This window comes from Salvelinus fontinalis, chromosome 41 (assembly GCF_029448725.1).
Source record: "Salvelinus fontinalis isolate EN_2023a chromosome 41, ASM2944872v1, whole genome shotgun sequence".
NCBI classification, from domain to species: Eukaryota; Metazoa; Chordata; class Actinopteri; order Salmoniformes; family Salmonidae; genus Salvelinus; species Salvelinus fontinalis.
In genome coordinates, this window is record NC_074705.1 from 17527405 (window position 1) to 17551651 (window position 24247).

At 44.4% G+C, this 24247-nt stretch overlaps 1 protein-coding gene across 4 annotated transcripts in view; it reads right to left on the bottom strand.

The window, feature by feature from the left end:
* The window catches only part of LOC129840723 (B-cell CLL/lymphoma 9 protein-like), a 104679-nt gene that overhangs the window by 17253 nt on the left and 63179 nt on the right, over positions 1-24247 (bottom strand). For 2 of the 4 annotated variants that reach the window (XM_055908841.1, XM_055908843.1), the window contains exons 2-3: positions 23949-24152; positions 7607-7686 (exon numbers count right to left, since the gene is read on the bottom strand). The gene's annotated coding sequence lies outside the window, so the exon portion shown is untranslated. The remainder of the gene's footprint in view (positions 1-7606; positions 7687-23948; positions 24153-24247) is intronic. The other 2 variants (XM_055908842.1, XM_055908844.1) reach the window with 2 other exon arrangements.

Below are 24247 nucleotides of genomic sequence, written 5' to 3' on the forward strand. Positions count from 1 at the left end.
GGCAAAATAGCTTCTCAATAGGGGGGGTGCTGTTTTCACTTTGTAAAAATTCGTTCCCAAATTAAACTGCCTCGTACTCAATTCTTGCTCGTACAATATGCATATTATTATTACTATTGGATAGAAAACACTCTCTAGTTTCTAAAACCGTTTGAATTATATCTGTGAGTAAAACAGAAATCCTTTTGCAGCAAACTTCCTGTCAGGAACTGAAAAATCTGAAATCTGGGGCTCTGTTCCAGGGTCAGTTTATAAATCTGCATGTAATCTATGAGTCGACATGCACTGCATACGCCTTCCCCTAGATGTCAGCAAGCAGTGAGAATTGGAATGGAGTTGCTAGGTAGATCTGAGGCAGTATAAAGGCTCTTGGAACGGGTGGTGCACTCTTTTCAACGTTCGTCATGGCGCAAAGCAGACCTCAGGATGGCATTCTGAAAAGGTATCGTTATAGGCCTTAGATATATCGCCTTAGATATATCCGGCTCTGATTTTATTCGATATAGGTGTTAAAAACATCATAATGTAGTTTTTTTAAACCGAGTTATATCAGTTTATATCAGTATATTGCGATTTTCGTAATTTTCTTAGTGCTGCGTTATGAAGAGTTGGACACGTCTGGGCCACATAGCTAATGTTTGCTGCTAATTCCTAAATTGAAGACGACAATCTACAACCGAGCAACGATGATTCTGGACAAAGGACACCTTGCACAAGATTCTGATGGAAGCTCATCAAATAATAAGAACTATTTATGATGTTAATTCGTTGTTCTGTTGAAAAATGTGACACTATTATTCCTCCATTAATTCGGTGCGGTCTCGCTTTAACGCACGCTGTATGTCATAGTAACGTTAATTTTAAAAATCTAACACAGCGGTTGCATTAAGAACTAATGTATCTTTCATTTGCTGTCCAACCTGTATTTTTTTGTCAAGTTTATGATTAGTTATTGATTAGATTAGGTGCCTCTCCCAAGATTTCTCCCAACATTTTGTTTGTTGTTTGGCTACCATTCATATAGTATAACCACGATTTGTGCCGCTAAATATGCACATTTTCGAACAAACCATATATGTATTGTGTAATTTGATGTTATAGGACTGTCATCTGAAGGAGTTTGAGAAGGTTAGTGAAAAATTAATATATTTTGCTGGTTAATTCGTTATCACTACTGTTGGCTTGAATCAATGCTGTTGTGTGGTTGGCTATTGTAGTAAGCTAATGTAATGCTATATTGTGTTTTCGCTGTAAAACACTTACAAAATCTGAAATATTGGCTGGATTCACAAGATCTTTGTCTTTCATTTGCTGTACACTGTGTATTTTTCATAAATGTTTTATGATGAGTATTTAGGTAATTCATGTTGCTCTCTGTAGTTATTCTAGTTGCTTTGGTGAGAGTTGTGATGGTGGCTGCAATGTAAAACTATGATTTATACCTGAAATATGCAAATTTTTCGAACAAAACATATGCTATACAATAAATATGTTATCAGACTGTCATCTGATGAAGTTGTTTCTTGGTTAGTGACTATTTATATCTTTATTTGGTCGAATTTGTGATAGCTACCTATGCAGTACAAAAATGGTGGAGAAAAAAAAGTTGGCTCTTTTGCTATCGTGGTTAGCTAATAGAAATACATATTGTGTCATCCCTGTAAAACATTTTAAAAATCAGAAATGATGGCTGGATTCACAAGATGTGTATCTTTCATCTGGTGTCTTGGACTTGTGATTTCATGATATTTAGATGCTAGTATTTACTTGTGGCGCTATGCTAGGCTATGCTAGTCAGCTTTTTTACTGATGAGGGTGCTCCCGGATCCGGGATGGTGACCAAGTAGAAGTTAAGGACAACAAAGGCAAGGTATTGGAGTGGCCATCACAAAGCCCTGACCTCCAGCCTATAGAACATTTGTGGGCAGAACTGAAAAAGCGACCAAGAAGGCCTACAAACCTGACTCAGTTACACCAGCTCTGTCAGGAGGAATGGGCCAAAATTCACCCAACTTATTGTGGGAAGCTTGTGGAAGGATACCCGAAACGTTTGACCCAAGTAAACCATTTAAAGGCAATGCTACCAAATACTAATTGAGTGTATATAAACTTCTGACCCACTGGGAATGTGATGAAAGAAATAAAAGCTGAAATAAATCACTACTATTATTCTGACATTTCACATTCTTAAAATAAAGTGGTGATCCTAACTGACCTAAAACAGGGAATTTTTACTAGGATTAAATGTCAGGAATTGTGAAAAACTGAGTTGAAATGTATTTGGCTAAGGTGTATGAAAACTTCCGACCTCGACTATAGCGGTGACGCTATTACGGTGTAAATCCGGTAGGGCAACATCTGAAAAATAGCGCACTTGGTAGTGTGTACCGTTGCTCGACCAGTCGCGAAAGCCAACATCAACCACGACAGAGAACGATTGATTGTCAAGGGCAATGAATTCCATTATCTTGGCGTTAATGCATTTCGCCTTTGAGTTGTCTTGCTGAAATGTTCTTACTCTTTCAAATGACTGATAAGACTTGTTGACTGCTCGATCCACACAGCAGACATTGTGGGCTAGGTTTGGAATGCTGTGTTGCACGTGTAGCGCAACATTTTACGTGGCGCCGTTACATCATGTACCTACATTATATAGGTATGCACGTCAGCTTTGACATCGGTTTTGCACATCGGCGTTAAACTAGACATCGGGCCGATACCGATATTGGCTAATATCGCCTGAATCCGATATATCATACATCCCTACTCTCAATCCTAAAAAAATGCTAGTTGGCTGCCAGTGCATTAAATATTTGGTTCTGGCTTCTGAGAAGCCAGAACTAAAAAGCTTAAAGATGATGAACACCACTCAGTAAACTACTTCAACAGCCCTCCTACCTTGACGTGCAAACTACATGTGAAATCTAATAATCTAGTGACAAGAGAACGGGATCGGACTCTGGAAACCAGGGTCCTATTTACTAGACATCAAACAGAGGCAAACGGACCGAAACGGGGAGCGGCTACCTGGACTTAAAAGATAACCAGTAAGAAACTCATATTTTGCTAGACATACCTTGCTACGTTTAGCTATGGTGCACTAATGAATACGGCCCAGCAATGGGAGCACGTCTCAGCAGACGTAGCAGGCTCGGTATCAGAGTGCGTGAGTCAGGTTTTGTAGAGGTCCTGCTATATCTAACACCTCCGTGCCCTCCGGAGTATGCAGTGGTGGGGGGGGGGGGATTAGGTCATCAAAACCCAGAAAGAGAGTAGTCAGGTGGGAGGATGTGAAAGAGAGGGGTGAGCTCACCAGTATCAAGCCTTGAACAGCTCTACCTCTCCCATCAAAGACTGAGAAAAAAAACAAAAACAGGGTTCTGTTCATTAGAGCACATCATCGCAAAACATTTCTAACCGGCAGACACGTGGGCTTGGTGTGTCCATCAATTATGAATGACAAGAGGTATATAACAGAGTTGTGTTCATTAGGGCACACAGGTTTTTTTTATTTTTATAAATGCAACGGAATAAATAGCATATATATTATTGGACAAGTTCAGATCGTACCTCTCCGTTTCACTGGAGCGTTTGTCCATGTCGTGCCTAATGAACACAACCCAGGCCAGTTTCCCTAGGCAGGGCTTCTGCCCTCTCCTACCAAACATAGTATATTCATGATATTCAAAAAAGACACAGAGACACGTGTCTGTATAAGGCCATGAAGAGTCTGAGAGAGAGAAAACGGTTTCCATTCCACCCCTCGAGTGCGGTAAGCACCGGCATCGAGTCAGTCGAGCTTCTGCGCCGGGCAGCGAAAGACAGAGAAGTTACACTTCACCAACGAGCGTGCACCCACGCGGTCGCCATGGCAACGCCACCGGTGTCTGAATCTGAACGACTCCCAACACAACAACTCGGGAGTGTTTGAGCGCGCCGCGCCGCTCCACAGACAAGCACCCACCCCCACACACTCGGAGACACACTGGGAAAGATACACACACACACCGTGGGTTTTCAAATGATCTGGACCCTACACCTTCAGTTCAGACTAATTGGAATTTTCCTTCAGTAAGAAGAAGATGCCAAAAACACTGAATAGCCCCATTTGGGCACCTCAACATCCAGAAATCATCTAGAAGTAAACCTACACCGTAGCATGCTGTGAATCAAAGCTGTCTGACTGAATGTGATGTGTGAATGCAGGCATGCAGGCTGTGTGTGTGTGTGTGTGTGTGTGTGTGTTTACCCCAGGGGCAGAGTGAAACTAGGCAGCCTCCAGCACTGCGGGGGTAAGAGACAGGGGGACCACAACCTCCCCAACCAGCCTCATTCAAACACACACACACACACACACACACACACACACACACACACACACACACACACACACACACACACACACACCTCTCTCACGGAACCAACCTAGAAATTCCAGAATGCACCAGCGTTTCCTGCTCCGTCCCTTGGCCTGTACTGTGAGATCTTGGATGGACTAAATAAAACGGGATGATGACACAGTTCAGCAGGCCCGCTGGTCCAGCGCCAGGACAGGAGGACATAACAACGTGACTACAGAGCGGTGCAGCTGCAGCCTTCACTAGGCCGGGTCGGGTCAGGTCACAGTGCCTCGCCTAATGCCCCTCTCTGCAATGGACCAGAAAACAAGCCAAAAATCGCTGACACTTTGTGATGATGGTGAGAGGAGAAAGGGGAGAGGGGCACACGAGGGACAAAACGGAGTGGAAGAGAAAGAAGATTGGATCGAGAGAAAGAGGGAAAGCGGGAGAAACGAGGGGGGAGAGGAGGAGCAAGCGAGGGAGACGAGGAGACAGGGACAGTGGCTCACCCACCGGCATCCTCTCCCACCGATAACTAGCCAGGTTCGTCTCCGTCTAGCGATCATAGCAACTAATTGGAAGAATTTAAACAAACTATTAGCCCAGCTCGGCGCAACCACAGAGAGCCATTCACACAGACAAGACAGAACAGACGCTCCACAGCAGTCTGCTTTGCTGTGGTGCCACAGGGGGTCCATGCTAATAGCTGATGTGTCTCCTTAAATGCATGTATGAACTGCAACCGCTTGCTGTTTACTCTAACAGCCTTCTCTGTGTAACTGTTTGTGTGAGCGAGAGAGGGGGAGAGAGAGTCAATGAAAAAGAAAGAGAGAGAGAGAGTCAACAAGAGAGACTCACATTTATTTTTGCATTGCTGGAGGGCTGTGCAAAGCGTTGCAACATCCCCTCTCTCAAAGAGCACTCATTTCCATACTCCCAGCGAAGAGACGAGCACTCTCAAATTGACCTTGAAGAGGGCTCCAAATAAACCCGCCGCGAAGACACCAAAGCGTGTCTTTTTATCCTACTGAGCACCAGATAAACATCACGCAATTGTGTGAAGTCTCCCCCTAGACGTACTGCGTACTCCAGAAATATCCTGAAAAAAAGGGGGGTGCTGGATAGAATTAGTCCAACCAACAATTCACATAGAGTGCATGTAACCTGGTGGTGGTTATGCAATATGCATGAATGAATGGAAAATGGAAAGTATGGATCCCAAATTACACTCCGATGTTTCACAAACACAGAACTCCATTTGCTGAAGGACCCTTTTTTCTGGCCCACACAGCTGACACGCACACATGCACGCAGGGTACACACACGCAGGCCACATACACACACCCTCGCTGTGCCCACCAGCATCTACCAGCCATAGTATGTCAATTCCATTTTGAAGCAAAGCCCCTACTGATCAGTTGCGACTCTCTCCCCCTCCCTCCATCCCTCCTGTAGTGAGGACATAGCCTATACTCTCCCTCTGTTGGTTATGTGCTTGGCTGCCCACAGGGACAAAGGCTCACACACATGCTAACGAAGCCTGGCCAAAATCTCCAGATTCAAGACTGGCAGTCCCACCAGACAAAAACATGTGTGCAGTTTTCACATGCGTATGAGTACACACACACACCTACACGTGTACAAAAGTACACGGACAATAATAATGTATGATCAAAGTGTAGAAGAGTGCTACACTGAGAAAAAATTTGTGTTTCTAAAGCATTTCATCAGATTCAAGACAATCCTGAGGTGGGTTCTTCTTCTTATTAACACAGACAAGGCAAAGTCATTCTGCAAAGCATCGGTCAGCCTCTTTTCTGCCTGCCTGCCGGTCCGGCCCATCCAACCTCTTTTCCGTTCTGTCTGTCTACACTAGGAGTAAACCTTGGTTTTCAGCTGATTTTACATCTGTACCGCTTTCCAAACACGCTCACATTTCAATAGACGTCAGGGACATTAACTGGTTGGCTGCTTGCAGAAGTAGGGTAACATACATTATGATCCTCTTCCAAAGACAAACTAGCATCACACCAAACCGTTTCACTGGCTGACGGTTGCTGTCAGTCTTGACAAATGTCGCCGGTGTCACCTCCACTCCCTGTGAACTTTAAATCCACAGTTTGCGCTCAAGGGGCGTGACACATGACACACTCTCGGGAGGACGACACACTCCTACGATACTCTGGCTCGGCTCAGTGTGTGCATGTAAAGGTTGCTCGCAGCCATTAACCGGTGGGTATAAGATGAGACTGAAAACACTTCACTCAGAATGAGCCAGACATGAAAGCTAGAGACGGCTATGGCTACTCATGAGTCTAAAACATCAATTTAGATCGAAATTAGCATATTTTAAAATGTTTCACCAAGCCAAAAAATAATAAATGGTGATTAGGGACTTTAAGAGCAGCTAATGCTATAATGCTCCGCTAATTAATACAGTCTGTTTCCACTAGCATTGCTAACATGCTTCAAAAATGCTAGCCAGGAGATTCCGGCCATTGCTAAATAACCAATGGTTTGGATGAAATGACAACCTATGTAAGACGAAAATAAGTTAGTTTTTTAAATGTTTTTTTAAAGCCAACTAGCATTTTTAACTTCAGGTGAGTATTACAAACTCTGGGGGAAAAAATACCCAGATTGGTTTAAGGAAGAAGGAGAATAGGAAGGCTTAACCTCTGAACATACAGTTCTTTGTTGCCAGTTTTCTTCTAGGAAATTGATTATGGTTGACGTCAGGCGCTCATTCCAGGGAACTGCTGTTCTGTGGACAGGCAGCTCTTGTTTTGAAATCACCATCCTCAAATAAATCCTTGTATTGCTTTCAGAAAGGATGCCCAAGTCAAAGTGCATGTCTTGGAAAGAACTAGGCTTAACTCTGAGATCTTGTGGTCTCTATTTTGCATTCTAATCGAGATAACCAGTAATCTGCAGGCGCCTTTGAGCCAATGTCACTGAAAGAGGCCCGAAGCAAAAATGTTCACCTGGGCCACGGAGCTAACTACAGGGAGTGAGGTACACTGTACTGCCTCTAGTGTGCCTGCGCCTCAGGGACAAAGATGAAGGAAAAATGGATGTACCCTCTCTACCAACCACTTACTCTCTACCTCTCCTCTCATCCAACCTGTACTGCTCGCCCTCCTCTCCATTCCCCTCCACCCCCCAGCTCTTGCTTCACCAGGCTAATGCTCACCCCCTCCTCCCCCCACCCCCTGCAGTCAACCGGCTTGTCTGTGCGTGTGTGCACGTGCGTGTGTAGCACTCACCATGTCCCTCTGTGTCACGATATAGCCGTGGCCATGTCTGCATTGCAATGGGCCGGCGCTCGTCAAATCCCCCAACGCTGCTGGAGACAAAGAGAGAGACATCTCTCAAATCACAACACCACACTGTCCAACATGGCTGGCACACACACACAGGCTTAGCAGACAGAGCTACTGGGCAAGCACTTGAGCGGCTCCCCTTTTCACGATATAACGCAACTCGCTTTAGCAGTATATAACAGCACGTAGACAGCTAGTGGTTCAGTATAGCAGGAATGAGGACTATTTACATGTACAAATATACACGATTAGGAATAGCATGAAGGAAAATCAAACGGGGAGACCATTAAATGTCATTTAAACCATGACATTTCATCTTAATTTCTTTAGCATGTAACGTGCAAACAGAACACGTCCACCGGACATTCTAATTGGTTTGTTAATTACACTTCCTACTAGTCTACCTGCTCATTGCAGCAATTTAAAAACAGATCTATTGAAATGAACACTAGACGCATATCCTATTGAAATGAACACATGATGCTGTTCAGAACATGATGCTGTTCAGTCACGATGCTGTTCAGTCACGATGGAGCGACGCCCATGTCAGATGATGTAAAACATGCCCTGTTCAGTCACGATGCTGTTCAGTCACGATGGAGCGACGCCCATGTCAGATGATGTAAAACATGCCCTGTTCAGTCACGATGCTGTTCAGTCACGATGGAGCGACGCCCATGTCAGATGATGTAAAACATGCCCTGTTCAGTCACGATGCTGTTCAGTCACGATGGAGCGACGCCCATGTCAGATGATGTAAAACATGCCCTGTTCAGTCACGATGCTGTTCAGTCACGATGGAGCGACGCCCATGTCAGATGATGTAAAACATGCCCTGTTCAGTCACGATGCTGTTCAGTCACGATGGAGCGACGCCCATGTCAGATGATGTAAAACATGCCCTGTTCAGAACATGATGCTGTTCAGTCATGATGCTGTTCAGGCATGATGGAGCGACGCCCATGTCAGATGATGTAAAACATGCCCTGTTCAGTCATGATGCTGTTCAGTCATGATGCTGTTCAGTCATGATGCTGTTCAGTCATGATGGAGCGACGCCCATGTCAGATGATGTAAAACATGCCCTGTTCAGAACATGATGCTGTTCAGTCATGATGCTGTTCAGGCATGATGGAGCGACGCCCATGTCAGATGATGTAAAACATGCCCTGTTCAGTCATGATGCTGTTCAGTCATGATGCTGTTCAGTCACGATGCTGTTCAGTCACGATGGAGCGACGCCCATGTCAGATGATGTAAAACATGCCCTGTTCAGTCATGATGCTGTTCAGTCATGATGCTGTTCAGTCATGATGCTGTTCAGTCATGATGGAGCGACGCCCATGTCAGATGATGTAAAACATGCCCTGTTCAGTCATGATGCTGTTCAGTCATGATGCTGTTCAGTCATGATGCTGTTCAGTCATGATGGAGCGACGCCCATGTCAGATGATGTAAAACATGCCCTGTTCAGAACACGATGCTGTTCAGTCATGATGCTGTTCAGTCATGATGGAGCGACGCCCATGTCAGATGATGTAAAACATGCCCTGTTCAGAACATGATGCTGTTCAGTCATGATGCTGTTCAGTCACGATGGAGCGACGCCCATGTCAGATGATGTAAAACATGCCCTGTTCAGTCATGATGCTGTTCAGTCATGATGGAGCGACGCCCATGTCAGATGATGTAAAACATGCCCTGTTCAGTCATGATGCTGTTCAGTCATGATGCTGTTCAGTCACGATGGGGCGACGCCCATGTCAGATGATGTAAAACATGCCCTGTTCAGTCATGATGCTGTTCAGTCATGATGGAGCGACGCCCATGTCAGATGATGTAAAACATGCCCTGTTCAGAACATGATGCTTGTTCAGTCATGATGCTGTTCAGTCACGATGGAGCGACGCCCATGTCAGATGATGTAAAACATGCCCTGTTCAGAACATGATGCTGTTCAGTCACGATGCTGTTCAGTCATGATGGAGCGACGCCCATGTCAGATGATGTAAAACATGCCCTGTTCAGAACATGATGCTGTTCAGTCACGATGGAGCAACGCCCATGTCAGATGATGTTATCCCCACTCTCTCCCACACACACACGCTGGTGTGGACAAAAGTGCGTGTGTGAGTGGACAAAAGTAACGTGGCAGTTCAGCGTTCACCTTTCAGTGGGTGAGCTAATCTGCTTACAGTGGCTGGGGCCGGGGCCAAAATCTCATCAGCACTGCCAAAGACCATCATCCGGAGCAGGTCAACCCTAGCGCCAGCACACTCACTTAATTCCTCTAATCTGCACACGCTGTGTGTGTGTAAGCCACATCTGCGTGCTTGCGTTTACATGCAGTACATCTGTGTCCAAACAAGCAATCCTCCACCACCAGGAAGTTCAGTTTGATGCCAAGGAGTAGCAGCCGGACACTAACTTGAAACCAACATGAAAACAACAGTGTACCAGGGCAGGCACACTTCATTAAGCACAGCTCAAGTAAGAAAGTATTTGACCCAGGTCTGCTGTCCCTGCTTCTGGGTTAAGACGTCCTGATTGGCCCCAACACTGCCGGGGTCAGCTCATCACACGGTCAATAGGTCACAATATCTGCAGCCAATCGTGGTTCTAAGATGATCTACCAACAGCGCCGACGGAACAAAAAGGTCCACAAACCAGCAAGACAATCACAGCAATCTATACCAAAAGCCATAGCCGAACGTCTCCTAGCGGGCGGTTAAGAAATATCATTTGACGTAAATAAGGCGGCTGTGTGTGTGTGTGTGTAAATACATCCTTCCTTGAAGTCATGACTGATCTGACGCGAATGGATTGGTGTAAGCTATGAAACCTACGGGGAGGAACGGAGGAAGAAAGGCAGCATACGAAAAGGGAAAACAGACCAACGTGAATGTCGGCAGTGGGCAACGGGTGGCCGCCCCATCGCCTCCAACCACAGAACATCGGACGTTATTATCTATACTTGACGATCCTGCATGTTGAATCAGCACTGGCCCCCGACACCAAGCGGGTGATCTACTGCGTACGCCCGACGTTCCTCTTCGTCTGTATTCACTCGAACAGTATTCAAACCGAGCCAGAGAAACTGAATGACTGTGTATATGGAAAGAGTGAATTGGGCACTGGGGATTTCATCTCAGGAGCGAGAGCGAGACCGTATCGGTAGAATAGTATCATTGATGAGCAGATGGGGAAATAGAAAATATTAATGCAGAGGGCTATCAGGCATCCCAGTCACAGGGGTTGCATTACGGCTTGACTGCGGCAGAGCGGAGGGGCAGAGAGGAGGGGTTGTCACTGCATCGCTCATACATAATGAGAGGAGCATGATCAGCAGATGTGGCCTCCCTCTCAGACTCAACACACACAAACACGTATCATTACTGAGATACTCAAACCGAAACCAGTAAACCGATTGCTGTCCAAGCCTTACACAAAGACAGAAGTCTCAAAAGACACACAGAACACAGCTCACTAAACAGATTAAGCTACTGACAAACCAAAGCCCGCATCCCACTAAACCTATTACCAACGAAAACCCTACAAATTCCCCTCTACAGACAAGCAGACCCACAAACATTTGACCAACAAATGCAGTGGTAGACCTAACCCTGTGCAACACCCTCTGACATGGGGCTGTGACTATACCAGTATCGCTGTACTTTTTCCATGGCAAAAATGTAAAACACGACACAGATCAAACTCTTTGGTCCTTTAAAAACCTGCAGCATGTCAAAGAGCGTGCTATAGCTTGGGAAATAAATAAATGTGACTCTTTTCGACAGCATGTTTGTTTTCAACAGTAGGGCTGTTTTCCTAAATAAGTTAAAACTATGTGTTTTGTTCCCTTGCCACGATACTAACAAGTAGTCCCAGCTCTACTCTGTATTACGGGCCAAATAGTTTTGACCTCGACTTAGGCCTGAACTAGCCTGGTCCCAGATCGGTTTGTGCCGTTGACGCAAACTGGTGAGGGCCAAAAAAGGTGGCCAAAAATCTTTGCGCAGAAAATCTGTGTAAACAGCAACAAAACGTGCCTATTTTAAGTGGGGTTGTCACAATACCAACGATACATTTGACATTTTAATTTCGCAGGCGCTCTTATTCAGAGCAACTTACAGTTGTGAGTGCATACATTGTTTCTAATTTTTATTTTCTTCTTCATACTACCAGGCCAAGTACATCACGATACCAAGTACATCACGATACCAAGTACCCCCCCCCCCCCAGGATGCCTGTTCCCGTTTTCTATAGGCTTTTGCACAAAAACCTGTCCCTGATAGTCACAACTCTACTCAATAAAACACATTGAATTTAACTTCACACTTTATACTGTATAATAGACAAGGCTACTGCTGAAAATAGCGGATTTGCTCATATCCAAAGGCCTACCTGTGATTGGGCAGGAGGAATGTAGTACGGAATATAAATGCCTAATGATCTGCCTTTTCATATTGGCCTTTACGAAACCATTTTTAGCCTACTCTTCAGACAACTTTACACACACCGCCTACACACTCTCCCTCCCACACACGCTTCACTTACTCCCTCCCTCTCCCACACACATTCTATTTCTCTCTCCCACACACAGCTCCCAAAAGTTAGGCAAGAATTTTAGGAATTTTTTTACTAAGATTTATCTTAGAACTACATTGATTAGACATATGGATAATTTCTTTCGGAAGGCCATCTCTGTTTTCCCTGTGCCATCCAAATGTGTGCATAGCCAAGGTACCATGTTGTTAGCTAGCTAGCTAGCCAGGGTACCATGTTGTTAGCTAGCTAGCTAGCCAGGGTACCATGTTGTTAGCTAGCTAGCTAGCCAAGGTACCATGTTGTTAGCTAGCTAGCTAGCCAGGGTACCATGTTGTTAGCTAGCTAGCTAGCCAAGGTACCATGTTGTTAGCTAGCTAGCTAGCCAGGGTACCATGTTGTTAGCTAGCTAGCTAGCCAGGGTACCATGTTGTTAGCTAGCTAGCTAGCCAAGGTACCATGTTGTTAGCTAGCTAGCTAGCCAGGGTACCATGTTGTTAGCTAGCTAGCTAGCCAGGGTACCATGTTGTTAGCTAGCTAGCTAGCCAAGGTACCATGTTGTTAGCTAGCTAGCTAGCCAAGGTACCATGTTGTTAGCTAGCTAGCTAGCCAGGTAACATGACTAAACAAGGTTGTTTGTACTCAAACTAAAAACTGAGTAGTTTTAAGCGGCCCGCAACATGGTTTATTGAATTATATAAAACGGCCTGCTTGTTCTTACAGGCGAAATGAAAAGATACGCTCGCACTGTGAGCCGTTCCGATATTTTAACAACTGTAACAGACACCCCACCACTGTCTGCACACCCCAGCACATTTTTTTGCCGTTCTACACGATTCGCGTGGATTACCTATTTTGAGAGCAAAACGGCAAATAAATCGCCTTAAAAGTGACAAGTCTGCATCCCTGTCTATGGCAGTGGCTTTCAGAGGCTGTGTGACAGCGAAGCTTAGTCAGACTGGTCTGTTTGTTCTTACAGTCGAAATTAAACGTACCCACTTCGCTGGCGCTCTGAGCCGCTCCAATAATTAAACGAAGGTAACAGAAAACCCATCACTGTCTGCATACCCCAGCTTGCTATCACGCAGAAGGAACGGACGGAGAGAAGCGGCTGAGTTGGCTAATGGCTGGTCTGGGGGATGTGGCTGGCTGCTCACAGCTGTCACACCTGATATTGGATGAAGCGTCTGCTATCACGCTCTGAACTCTGATATTCTATTTGTAGGACGTGTAGGGATGCCATCTGTGCCCAGTCATTCATTTCGATACGAGAACATAAACCATTATTTAGTGATCACACAGGGAGAAGATCTGTTTGCGCCTCTCTTTTATAACTCGCCCTGCGTCTGCGCACTTTTCGTCAGACTGACGCCTCGATCACACCAACAACGAACCTTGGCATGTTGGTGCACCAGAAGTGCATGGCACGTTGGTGCACCAGAAGTGCATGGCACGTTGGTGCACCAGAAGTACATGGCACGTTGGTGCAGCAGAAGTACATGGCACGTTGGTGCAGCAGAAGTACATGGCACGTTGGTGCAGCAGAAGTACATGGCACGTTGGTGCAGCAGAAGTACATGGCACGTTGGTACACCAGAAGTACATGGCACGTTGGTGCACCAGAAGTACATGGCACGTTGGTACACCAGAAGTACGTTCATTTCCTTTCTTTTTCTACTTTGTTTATTGAATTTTCAACACCAGCATTTACAAAATAATTGCACTTGTAAGTTTCTTGGTAGTAATATAAAACAACACATCAAAACAGAGAGAGAGAGACAGACAAAAAAATACACAAATTCTTTGGGGGGGAAATTCTATATTTTGATAAATAGAAAATCCTCTGTACCCCCTTCTCATGCTCTTTGGATTAAATCCATTTTGAATTGCATAAAGTTGGAAATAATTAAACACACACTCAATGGGTCTGTATATAAATTCTATGCAATGTGGGCTCCCTTCTTTTCTTATGTTACACGACTACATTTCCCTGCAGTACATTCATTTCCAATGGCACACTGCGTTTGTAGTGCGTTCTGTGTGGGGGATACGTTGGATTTATTGAACATATGCATCAAACTGTAAGCGTAGACGGCTTGACAGAATGGTCAAGGATAGTAGAAGCTGAATGTTGAACTTTTGTTGCACACATATCCAGATGATGATGCCTTGTACCATTTTGCGCAAAAACACTGTCTGTGTGATAGAGGCATTTTTCACAATTCCTGACATTTAATCCTAGTAAAAATTCCCTGTCTTAGGTCAGCTAGGATCACCACTTTATTTTAAGAATGTGAAATGTCAGAAAATAGTAGAGAGAATGGTTTATTTCAGCTTTTGTTTCTTTCATCACATTCCCAGTGGGTCAGAAGTTAACATACACTCAATTAGTATTTGGTAGCATTGCTTAAAATTGTTTAACTTGGGTAAAATGTTGTTTGGCCAAAACCTTCCCACAAGAAGTTGGGTGAATTCTGGCACATTCCTCCTGACAGAGCTGGTGTAACTGAGTCAGGTTTGTAGGCCACCTTGCTTGCACACCCTTTTTCAGTTCTGCCCACAAATGTTCTATAGGATTGAGGTCAGGGCTTAGTGATGGTCACTCCAATACCTTGACCATGTTGTCCTTAAGCCATTTTGCCACAACTTTTGAAGTATGCTTGGGGTCATTGTCCATTTGGAAGACCCATTTGCGACCAAGTTTTAACTTTCTGACTGATGTCTTGAGATGTTGCTTCAATATATCCACATTATTTTCCTTTCTCATGATGCCATCTATTTTGTGAAGTGCACCAGTCCCTCCTGCAGCAAAGCACCCCCACAACATGATGCTGCCACCCCCATGCTTCACGGTTGGGATGGTGTTCTTCGGCTTGCAAGCATCCCCCCTTTTCCACCAAATATAACAATGGTCATTATGGCCAAACAGTTCTACTTTTGTTTCATCAGACCAGAGGACATTTCTCCAAAAAGTACGATCTTTGTCCCCATGTGCAGTTGCAAACCGTAGTCTGGCTTTTTATGGCAGTTTTGGAGCAGTGGCTTCTTCCTTGCTGAGCGGCCTTTCAGGTTATGTCGATATATGACTCGTTTTACTGTGGATATAGATACTTTTGTACCCGTTTCCTCCAGCATCTTCACAAGGTCCTTTGCTGTTGTTCTGGGATTGATTTGCACATTTCGCACTAAAGTACGTTCATCTCTAGGAGACAGAACATGTCTCCTTCCTGAGCGGTATGACGGCAGCGTGGTCCATGGTGTTTATACTTGCGTACTATTGTTTGTACAGATGAATGTGGTACCTTCAGGCGTTTGGAAATTGCTCCCAAGGATGAACCAGACTTGTGGAGGTGTACAATTTGTTTTCTGATGTCTTGGCTGATTTCTTTTGATTTTCCAATGATGTCAAGCAAAGACGCACTGAGATGAAAGGTAGGCCTTGAAATACATCCACAGGTACACCTCCAATTGACTCAAATGATGTCAATTAGCCTATCAGAAGCTTCTAAAGGTATGACATAATTTTCTGGAATTTTCAGAGCTGTTTAAAGGCACAATAAACTTAGTTTATGTAAACTTCTGACCCACTGGAATTGTGATACAGTGAATTATATGTGAAATAATCTGTCTGTAAACAATTGTTGGAAGAATTACTTGTGTCATCAATCAATCAATCAATTTTATTTTATATAGCCCTTCGTACATCAGATAATATCTCGAAGTGCTGTACAGAAACCCAGCCTAAAACCCCAAACAGCTAGAATGCAGGTGTAGAAGCACCTGCATTCATGCACAAAGTAGATGTCCTAACCGACTTGCCAAAACTATAGTTTGTTAACAAGAAATGTGTGGAGTGGATGAAAAACGAGTAAATGACTCCAACCTAAGTGTATGTAAACTTCCGACTTCAACTGTATATGGGTTAGCTGACAACGTCACGTGTCTTGTTTTGAGGTGTTGACTGATTTCATGTCAATGCTAATATGGCTCAGATTCACTAGCTAGCTAACCAACAACTGTAACGACGTATTTGAGAGACAAGTGCTCATTAGGCAAATGTGTTCATTTTCAATAAACATTGCAGACTTATTATAATTTACATGTTGTCAACAAGCTATGCCAACCCCGTCTGTTTTGCACCATAGTTGAGCACACGTCGGTTCTGTTGCTAAACAACCAACCAGTCAATAGCAAATAACACCTGATTGGTACTTAATGAAACTGGTCAATGGTTCTGCATGAATCTGATTTACATGTTCTCATATAACACTGTTCACGCAATAGGCCCTACGTAGCCATGAACTATTTGAACAGGTAAGTTCTCGGCTAAGCGGTTAAAAGTAAGTACGGCATTTACCACTTGGAGCAGTGGAACCGAGTTTGTGACTCACCAATCTACACAGCCCAGGCTCTTTCTCCATGGTCTAACAATGATGTAACGTAATCATTGTATCCTTCCCTTCAACTGCAATGATAAGCCGTGACAGGTCAAATGCAAGCTCGTAGAACAGGAATTGCAGTTGTCGTTGCGGAAATTTCAGTTATGTCATTTCAGTATTCGTAGTGCAGGAAGTTCAGCTCTGTAATTTCAGTGCAGGAAATATTTTTTTTTAAAACAGGTCAAAGAGAATCTCTGGACCGCATAGAGAAGCCAAGCTTAGTCTACAAAGTCCTGTTCATTTATCACAAGGCTGATCTACGGCCCCTGGCATTCCCCTCTGCCAGTCTGTTTCACCCCGCCACCCCTTCTGGAAGGGGTTCGTGGGCGCAGACACACGCCGCCAAACGGTTGGCGCATGGGCGGACACGGTGTCAGACCATCAGCTGGTGACGCGAGTGATGCGTATTGGCATGGACACAGCAGACACACAGAGCAGGAGAACTCACAGTGGTTGACTAGAGGTTGCGCTTACAATACCGCCGAACAACGCTTGTGTTCCTATCATAACATCCTAGCGCCGGGAGCATTTAAATCGATGGGTGATGAAAGCCTGTGCCCCTATATCAAACTGTGTTTAGCTAGAACAAGCACGCCGCAGGAACTGGAGCAGAATCCTTTGCCAGTGAGAGACAGTTCAAAAAGCAGCCCATTTAATGTCCTGGCAGGTCTCAGCTCTTCTTGGCACGCTGGCACTGTGACACAACCTGGCCTTGGCATCGGGAGAAACCATTGGCAATACAGTGCCACTCCAGAACTCATTGCGCTTGGCAAAGCCTCGCCAGTGCACTCATATAGCATAAGGTTACAATGTCTTGCCAATGCTTAACCAGCCATATTACGGTTACAGAGTGAAAGGGAAAAGGAAAATGTGCCTCGTTAGCAGAAGGGATTATTTGGGATAGAAAGAGGGGAATGGAGGAGAGAAATCCCAGAGTTCTCCTGTTTCAGTGGAGGATGCCAAAACGCACCCCCCCCCCACCCACCAGTAAAGCGTTCCAAATCAGCGCACCCTACATTTTTCAACTCAGGGAGGGATAAGGTATCAGGAGACCTGGCAACCTTCATACTGGCATCATGAGCTGAAATGAAATGATTCCACTACAAGGAATTGAGCTTAACTCAGTAGCCACCAGCCAATCAGAGAGATTGTTTCCATTTTCAGGGGGTGTCACTAGCCAATCACAGAAAGCCATTCCCTCACTGGGGGTACCACTAGCCAACCACAGAAAGTAGGGGTGTAACAGTTCACCACATATTGCAGTTACTGCAGTTCGTTTCTATTTATTTAAGTGTTGGTATTTCTGATTGTGAAATAACACCAAAGACTCATCAAAAACAACACTAAAATAAAGTGCAATATGCGTGTGAAATCTATGTAAAAACATGGCTCGGGCATTGTATAGGCCTATGCTATAATATTGTTCTTACAAAGAGAAAAAGTTGCGCAATTGTGTGACTAATAAAGGGGTCGTGTCTGTAGCGCAGTACTTCTCATCTCCCACTCTGGGCTAATGTCACTGTCACTGTCAAGTAGCACTCTGCAGCCCTGGAGGTCCATCCATCTGTAGTAAGCGCAACACACGCAACACAACTTTGGCTTGCTTATATAGAGCAGGTACTACCCATTCGCTGAAATGGGTGCGAGAGGGAAGTTCGTAACGTGCCGTGAGCACTTTCCCGAGGTACTGAAACCCCCTATTCTCAACCACCGAGAATGGGAGCAGCTATAAACACCTATCGCTCTTGTCATTTCTTTGGCCTGGTCAGAATCAGCTGCAAAGGGCAGCGTGAATACAGACGGGAGACAAAGATGTGTTGTTGTATCCATCTCGCTCCGGTGGTAGGAATACTGGGGTGATTTCGGCAGAAATGTTAAAATGTCAACGTGTTTGAGGTGTTGGCAGCTACATAAGCCATTCTCGTCGAGCAGTTTTTTGTCCATCTCCGTTATAATCTAATGGGAAGCCAAAATGTTCCCAAACTCGAGATTTAAACGATGATGGAGGATCCTCCTGGTTGTGATAGTTCCTTTAGAGGCATGTGACAGTACCGGCAAACTCTGAACCACTGCGAAACCCTACAATTTCAGATTACACAGGGAGAGGAGAGAGAGCGAGAGAGACCATGACAGGGAGAGAGATAGGTGATAAGAATTCTCATTATGCAGGAGGGAGAAGTAAAAAGAGAATGTTCCATTTCTCCAATGGGGTTTTGAGGAATAGTAATCAACCATGCCAGATTAAAAAGAGGCCCATTTATTAGAGCCATAGTCTGTGGCAGCTGTGGCAGTGACAGATGGCCCTGTGCACTATGGGAGAGTAGCTGGGTCACAGCCAGGTCAGTTGGGCACTGGTGGAAAGGGCAGCAACACCCACACACTGCACATGAGTGGAGAGGGAGAGATGGCACTTCACCATGGTCATGTTCATTAGGCTTTAAATAGTAGAAAACCGACTGATACTGGGTTGGACTAACTGGGTTTGTCCAATTGATAAATGTTTGAAAACATTTCCAGTTCAGTGCCCTATGAACATGACCCAACATGGCCTACTCTTATGAAAACACAGGGACTGCTCACATCAGACTCTCCCAACAGTCTAACACCATCAACAGTATGTGCAGAATGTCACCAATCACAATCAACCAGAACAGAACACCCTCCAATACCTAATCCACACACCTGAGTCAAGCCAAAATTGCTAGAACTGTGCTAGGAAGGACAATGTGAACAGAAACATTTTAGCCAGTACGGATTTGGTGAGCATTTTAGCGTCACTCTAATTTACATCACCAACAATACTGAAATCCAAAATGAAGCATTAGCCTATATGTAGAGCCAGGAGTATGTCATGCCCACGTAACTGGACGTAACTGGTCCCAATTAAAAGGACTAGGGCTGGGCGATATGGCCAAAATATTATATCACCGTTTTTTTTTTTTTTTTTAAATGGGCATTATTTGACATTTTTTTCAGTTTTTCAATAATACAAGTTCTACATTTGCTTTATGAGTAGTGAGTGATCCCAGGCTGACTACACCGCTCAAGGTCAGTTCTATTTGTGATGCAGATCGCACTGCAAGTCCTGTACGGTGAAATGCTTACTTGCAGGCTCTAACCAATAGTGCAAAAAATATTAGGTGAACAATAGGTAAGTAAAGAAATAAAACAACAGTAAAAAGACAGGCTATATACAGTAGCTATAGGCTAGTAGCTACAGGCTATAAAAAGAAGAGAGGCTACATACAGGCACTGGTTAGTCAGGCTGATTGAGGTAGTATGTACATGTAGATATGGTTGAAGTGACTATGCATATATGATGAACAGAGAGTAGCAGTAGTGTTAAAGAGAAGTTGGCGGGTGGCGGGACACAATGCAGATAGCCCGGTTAGCCAATGTGCGGGTGCACTGGTTGGTCGGCCCAATTGAGGTAGTATGTACATGAATGTATAGTTAAAGTGACTAGGCATATATGATAAACAGAGAGTAGCAGCAGTGTAAAAAGAGGGGTTGGGAGGGGCACACAAAGCAAATAGTCCAGGTAACCATTTGATTACCTGTTCAGGAGTCTTATGGCTTGGGGGTAAAAACTGTTGAGAAGCCTTTATGTCCTAGACTTGGCACTCCGGTACCGCTTGCCATGCGGTAGTAGAGAGAACAGTATATGACTGGGGTGGCTGGGGTCTTTGACAATGTTTAGGGCCTTCCTCTGACACCGCCTGGTGTAGAAGTCCTGGATGGCAGGCAGCTTAGCCCCAGTGATGTACTGGGCCGTACGCACTACCCTCTGTAGTTCCTTGTGGTCAGAGGCCGAGCAATTGCCGTACCAGGCAGTGACGCAACCAGTCAGGATGCTCTCAATGTTGCAGCTGTAGAACCTTTTGAGGATCTGAGGACCCATGCCAAATCTTTTTAGTTTCCTGAGGGGGAATAGGCTTTGTTGTGCCCTCTTCACGACTGTCTTGGTGTGTTTGGACCATTCTTGTTTGTTGTTGATGTGGACACCAAGGAACTTGAAGCTCTCAACCAGCTCCACTACAGCCCCGTCAATGAGAATGGGGGAATGCTTGGTCCTCCTTTTCCTGTAGTCCACAATCATCTCCTTAGTCTTGGTTACGTTGAGGGAAAGGTTGTTATTCTGGCACCACCCAGCCAGGTCTCTGACCGCCTCCCTATAGGCTGTCTCGACTGCAAACTTAATGATGGTGTTGGAGTCATGCCTGGCCATGCAGTCGTGGGTGAACAGGGAGTACAGGAGGGGACTGAGCACGCACCCCTGTGGAGCTCCAGTGTTGAGGATCAGCGTGGCAGGTGTGTTGCTACCTACCCTCACCAACTGGGGGCGGCCAGTCAGGAAGTCCTCTGTACCTGCGTCGCTTCCTCTTGCAAATAACGGGGATGTCGGCCCTGTGGGGTGTTTAGAGAATGTCTTGTGCATCATCGTTGTAGAAAAAATGTTTGTCTAATCCGAAGTGAGTGATCGCTGTCCTGATATCCAGAAGCTCTTTTTTGCCGTAAAATACGGTTGCAGAAACATTATGTACAAAATAAGTTACAAATAGCGCAAAAAAAACATAACATTGGTTGGGCGCCCGTAAAACTGCTGCCATTTCTTCCGGCGCCATTTTAACAAAAGAAAAAGCCTAGATGGAGGAGAGATGACTAGAAACGATTCGGTTGACCGTTTTGTGTGTGGATTAATTGTCGGAGTAGAGGACCTTGTGCATTTCAGGTAAAATAACTCAATGTTTTATCCCAGGAAAAATTTGCTATCAACAGCAAGCTAGCTAAATAGGACAAATTAGCTAGCTAAATTGCCATAAATGTTTCATCGCTTTTTAAATGCTTTTCGACCAGTCCCCAAATTAATGTAATTAGTTGTGAGTTTGTTTTGATATTTTAACCTGTGTGTCGTGATCGCGTTTGGTGTGGGGGGACAAAATAAATGTATGCACGATGGCGCACGCGGCCGGTTTGTGTTTCGTGTTAGAATGTTTCTCCATTCTGATTGTTTTATACTGTTCAATACAACTTCAACCGAAACAAATTCCAGCACTTATTGTTTCTGCATTTCCTGCACTCAATTACAGTGGTGGAAAAAGTACCCAATTGTCATACTTGAGTAAAAGTAAAGATACGTTAACAGAAAATTACTCAAAAGTTAAAGTCACCCAGTAAAATACTACTTCAGTAAAAGTCTAAAAGTATTGGGTTTTAAATATACTTAAGTATCAAAAAGTAAAAGTATAAATAATTTGAAATTCTATATATTATGCAAGCCAGATGGCACCATTTTCTCGTTTTTTTTTGTATTTACGGATACCCAGGGCACACTCCGACATAATTTACAAACAAAACATTTGTGTTTAGTGAGTCCTCCAGATCAGAGGCAGTAGATGACCAGGGATGTTCTCTTGACTAGTGCGTGAATTGGACCATTTTCCTGTCCTGCTAAACATTAAAAATGTAACGAGTACTTTTAGGTGTCAGGGAAAATGCATGGAGTAAAAAGTACAGTATTTTCTTTAGGAATGTAGTAAAGTAAAAGTAGTCAAAAATAAAAAATAAATAGTAAAGTACAGACACCAAAAAAAATTACTTACATAGTAATTGAAAGTATTTTTACTTAAGTACTTTACACCACTGCTCAATTGAGAGAATTTCCACACTGCACGATATGGGCAAATCATCTAGGACTTATTTTTATTACAAATGTTGCAATTGTGATTTGACTTTCCAATTACAGCAAAAAACTGTTGGAATCATGGAAATAGAATGACTATTCTAATTCTATAGTTAGAATATAATAGGGGGCACTTTGAATACAGTGTTGTTTGAGATGACAACAAATGAAAATGCCAGGGAGGGGTTATTGTGACGGTAGGAACTAAAGTGTTGATAAGCGTTTCCTAGGGGACCCTATAAGCTTTGGCTACGTTGCATGTTTTCTCTTAGCTATATCCTGTAGCCAACATATTCTTGCTTTGCATATTCCTCTTTGATTTAGAAGATACTGTTGCACAAACAACATGCTGATTTAGGTCTACACCATCACTGGTATTATCAGGCTGTATTAGCTAGCTACGTTTGCTCTTACTCAATACATTTATTAGCTAGCTACCTATTAGCATTCGCGACTAACAATTAGCGTCTCACAAGATTTAGGGCAAAATGCTAAGAAAAGACAAATTAGCTGTTTGCTGATGTAAGAAACACAAACTAATAGTGTCATTATAGAACGCTAGTGGATTTATATTAAGAAGCAAAGTGAAAACAGCATTGTTGTCATCAACATTGTATGTGCTGCATTGACCAAGCAGACTGAACGCAAGTGTCTCGTGGTTGAGGAACATCAAATGCGCTCCTTGAGTGACAGGGGGCGTGGCTAGTTATGTTTTGCGCGGAAAGAAAGAGCGGAGGGAAATGACTCAAGTAGCAAAGTAAACTATAAAAATTGACATTACACATGGCGTATCACATTTAACAAACCAAAACATTCAAATACCGGTATAGAAGGTAAAGTAAAAACCCAAACCGGTCCCTGCATCAATACCGGTATATCATAAAATACGGTATACCGCCCAGCCATGGAGACAGCGCACGCCTCACACCACACAGTCTCCTATACATATGCGCACACACACCATTTCCTGTCTGTCAGCCTCTGTGTTCCTACATCTGAGGCCATTAGTGGGTGTGTAGGTCACGGAATGTGATTACAGGATGGTATGCTGGGCTGTTTCATGCCATGTGTATGTGCACGCCCTCAGCTCTGCCCAGGCTGGCGTCACACATGGTGTGTGTGTGTGTGTGTCTAGGCAGGGCCTGAGATAATGGGACGGTATGCTGTGTAGCAGGGCTTAACAGGGTGCCCTGTCCTCTGCCCAGGGCCTGAACCCATCCCCCCACAGCACACACACACATCTGAGATTTGTGGAGTAAACTATCCCTTCAAGATTTCCCTGTTACTGCTCTTTGAGTTCTTTAAGTTTAGACTCTTAGATCCCATGCACAAAAAGATAAACACGCAACTTAAGCAGTTAGATGTCATGGGAAGAGTCGATATCTGTGGATAAGTTGTCATAGACAAAAAATAATAAAACGTTTGATTAACCATATTGTAGTCCGTGATACGTGTTGTCCCTAACCTTCCTAATGCTTGAATATAATTGACACATTCACCAACAAGCACAAAAACATTTACACATATCACATTCCTGTAAAATCCAAACCACAACAGTGACAAAGTAACATGGTGGCTACATACATGTGTGTGAGTTTGTGTGCGTGATGTCCCTTACCTTAAAATGACCCCAGGTCTCAGAGACCCCGGCTACTCCTCATGAGGAGAGCCTATCCCTGGGTTCCCTTTTGTCGTGCCCTTTGACCTTGGTCCGGCAGACAAAGCAAGCTGACTGGCTTAGCGTCTGCCCGGAGTCACAACTGTCACAGAGCCTCAAATCCCAGCACTCCCTCTCAGCAGATCACAGTGCCCATTTACAAACCTGGAGGGCGAAAAAAAGACAACCATCAGGGGTGTATTCAGGGTCTTTAAAACGCTCAGAATATCGCAGATAGAACAAATCCAGTTGACACAATC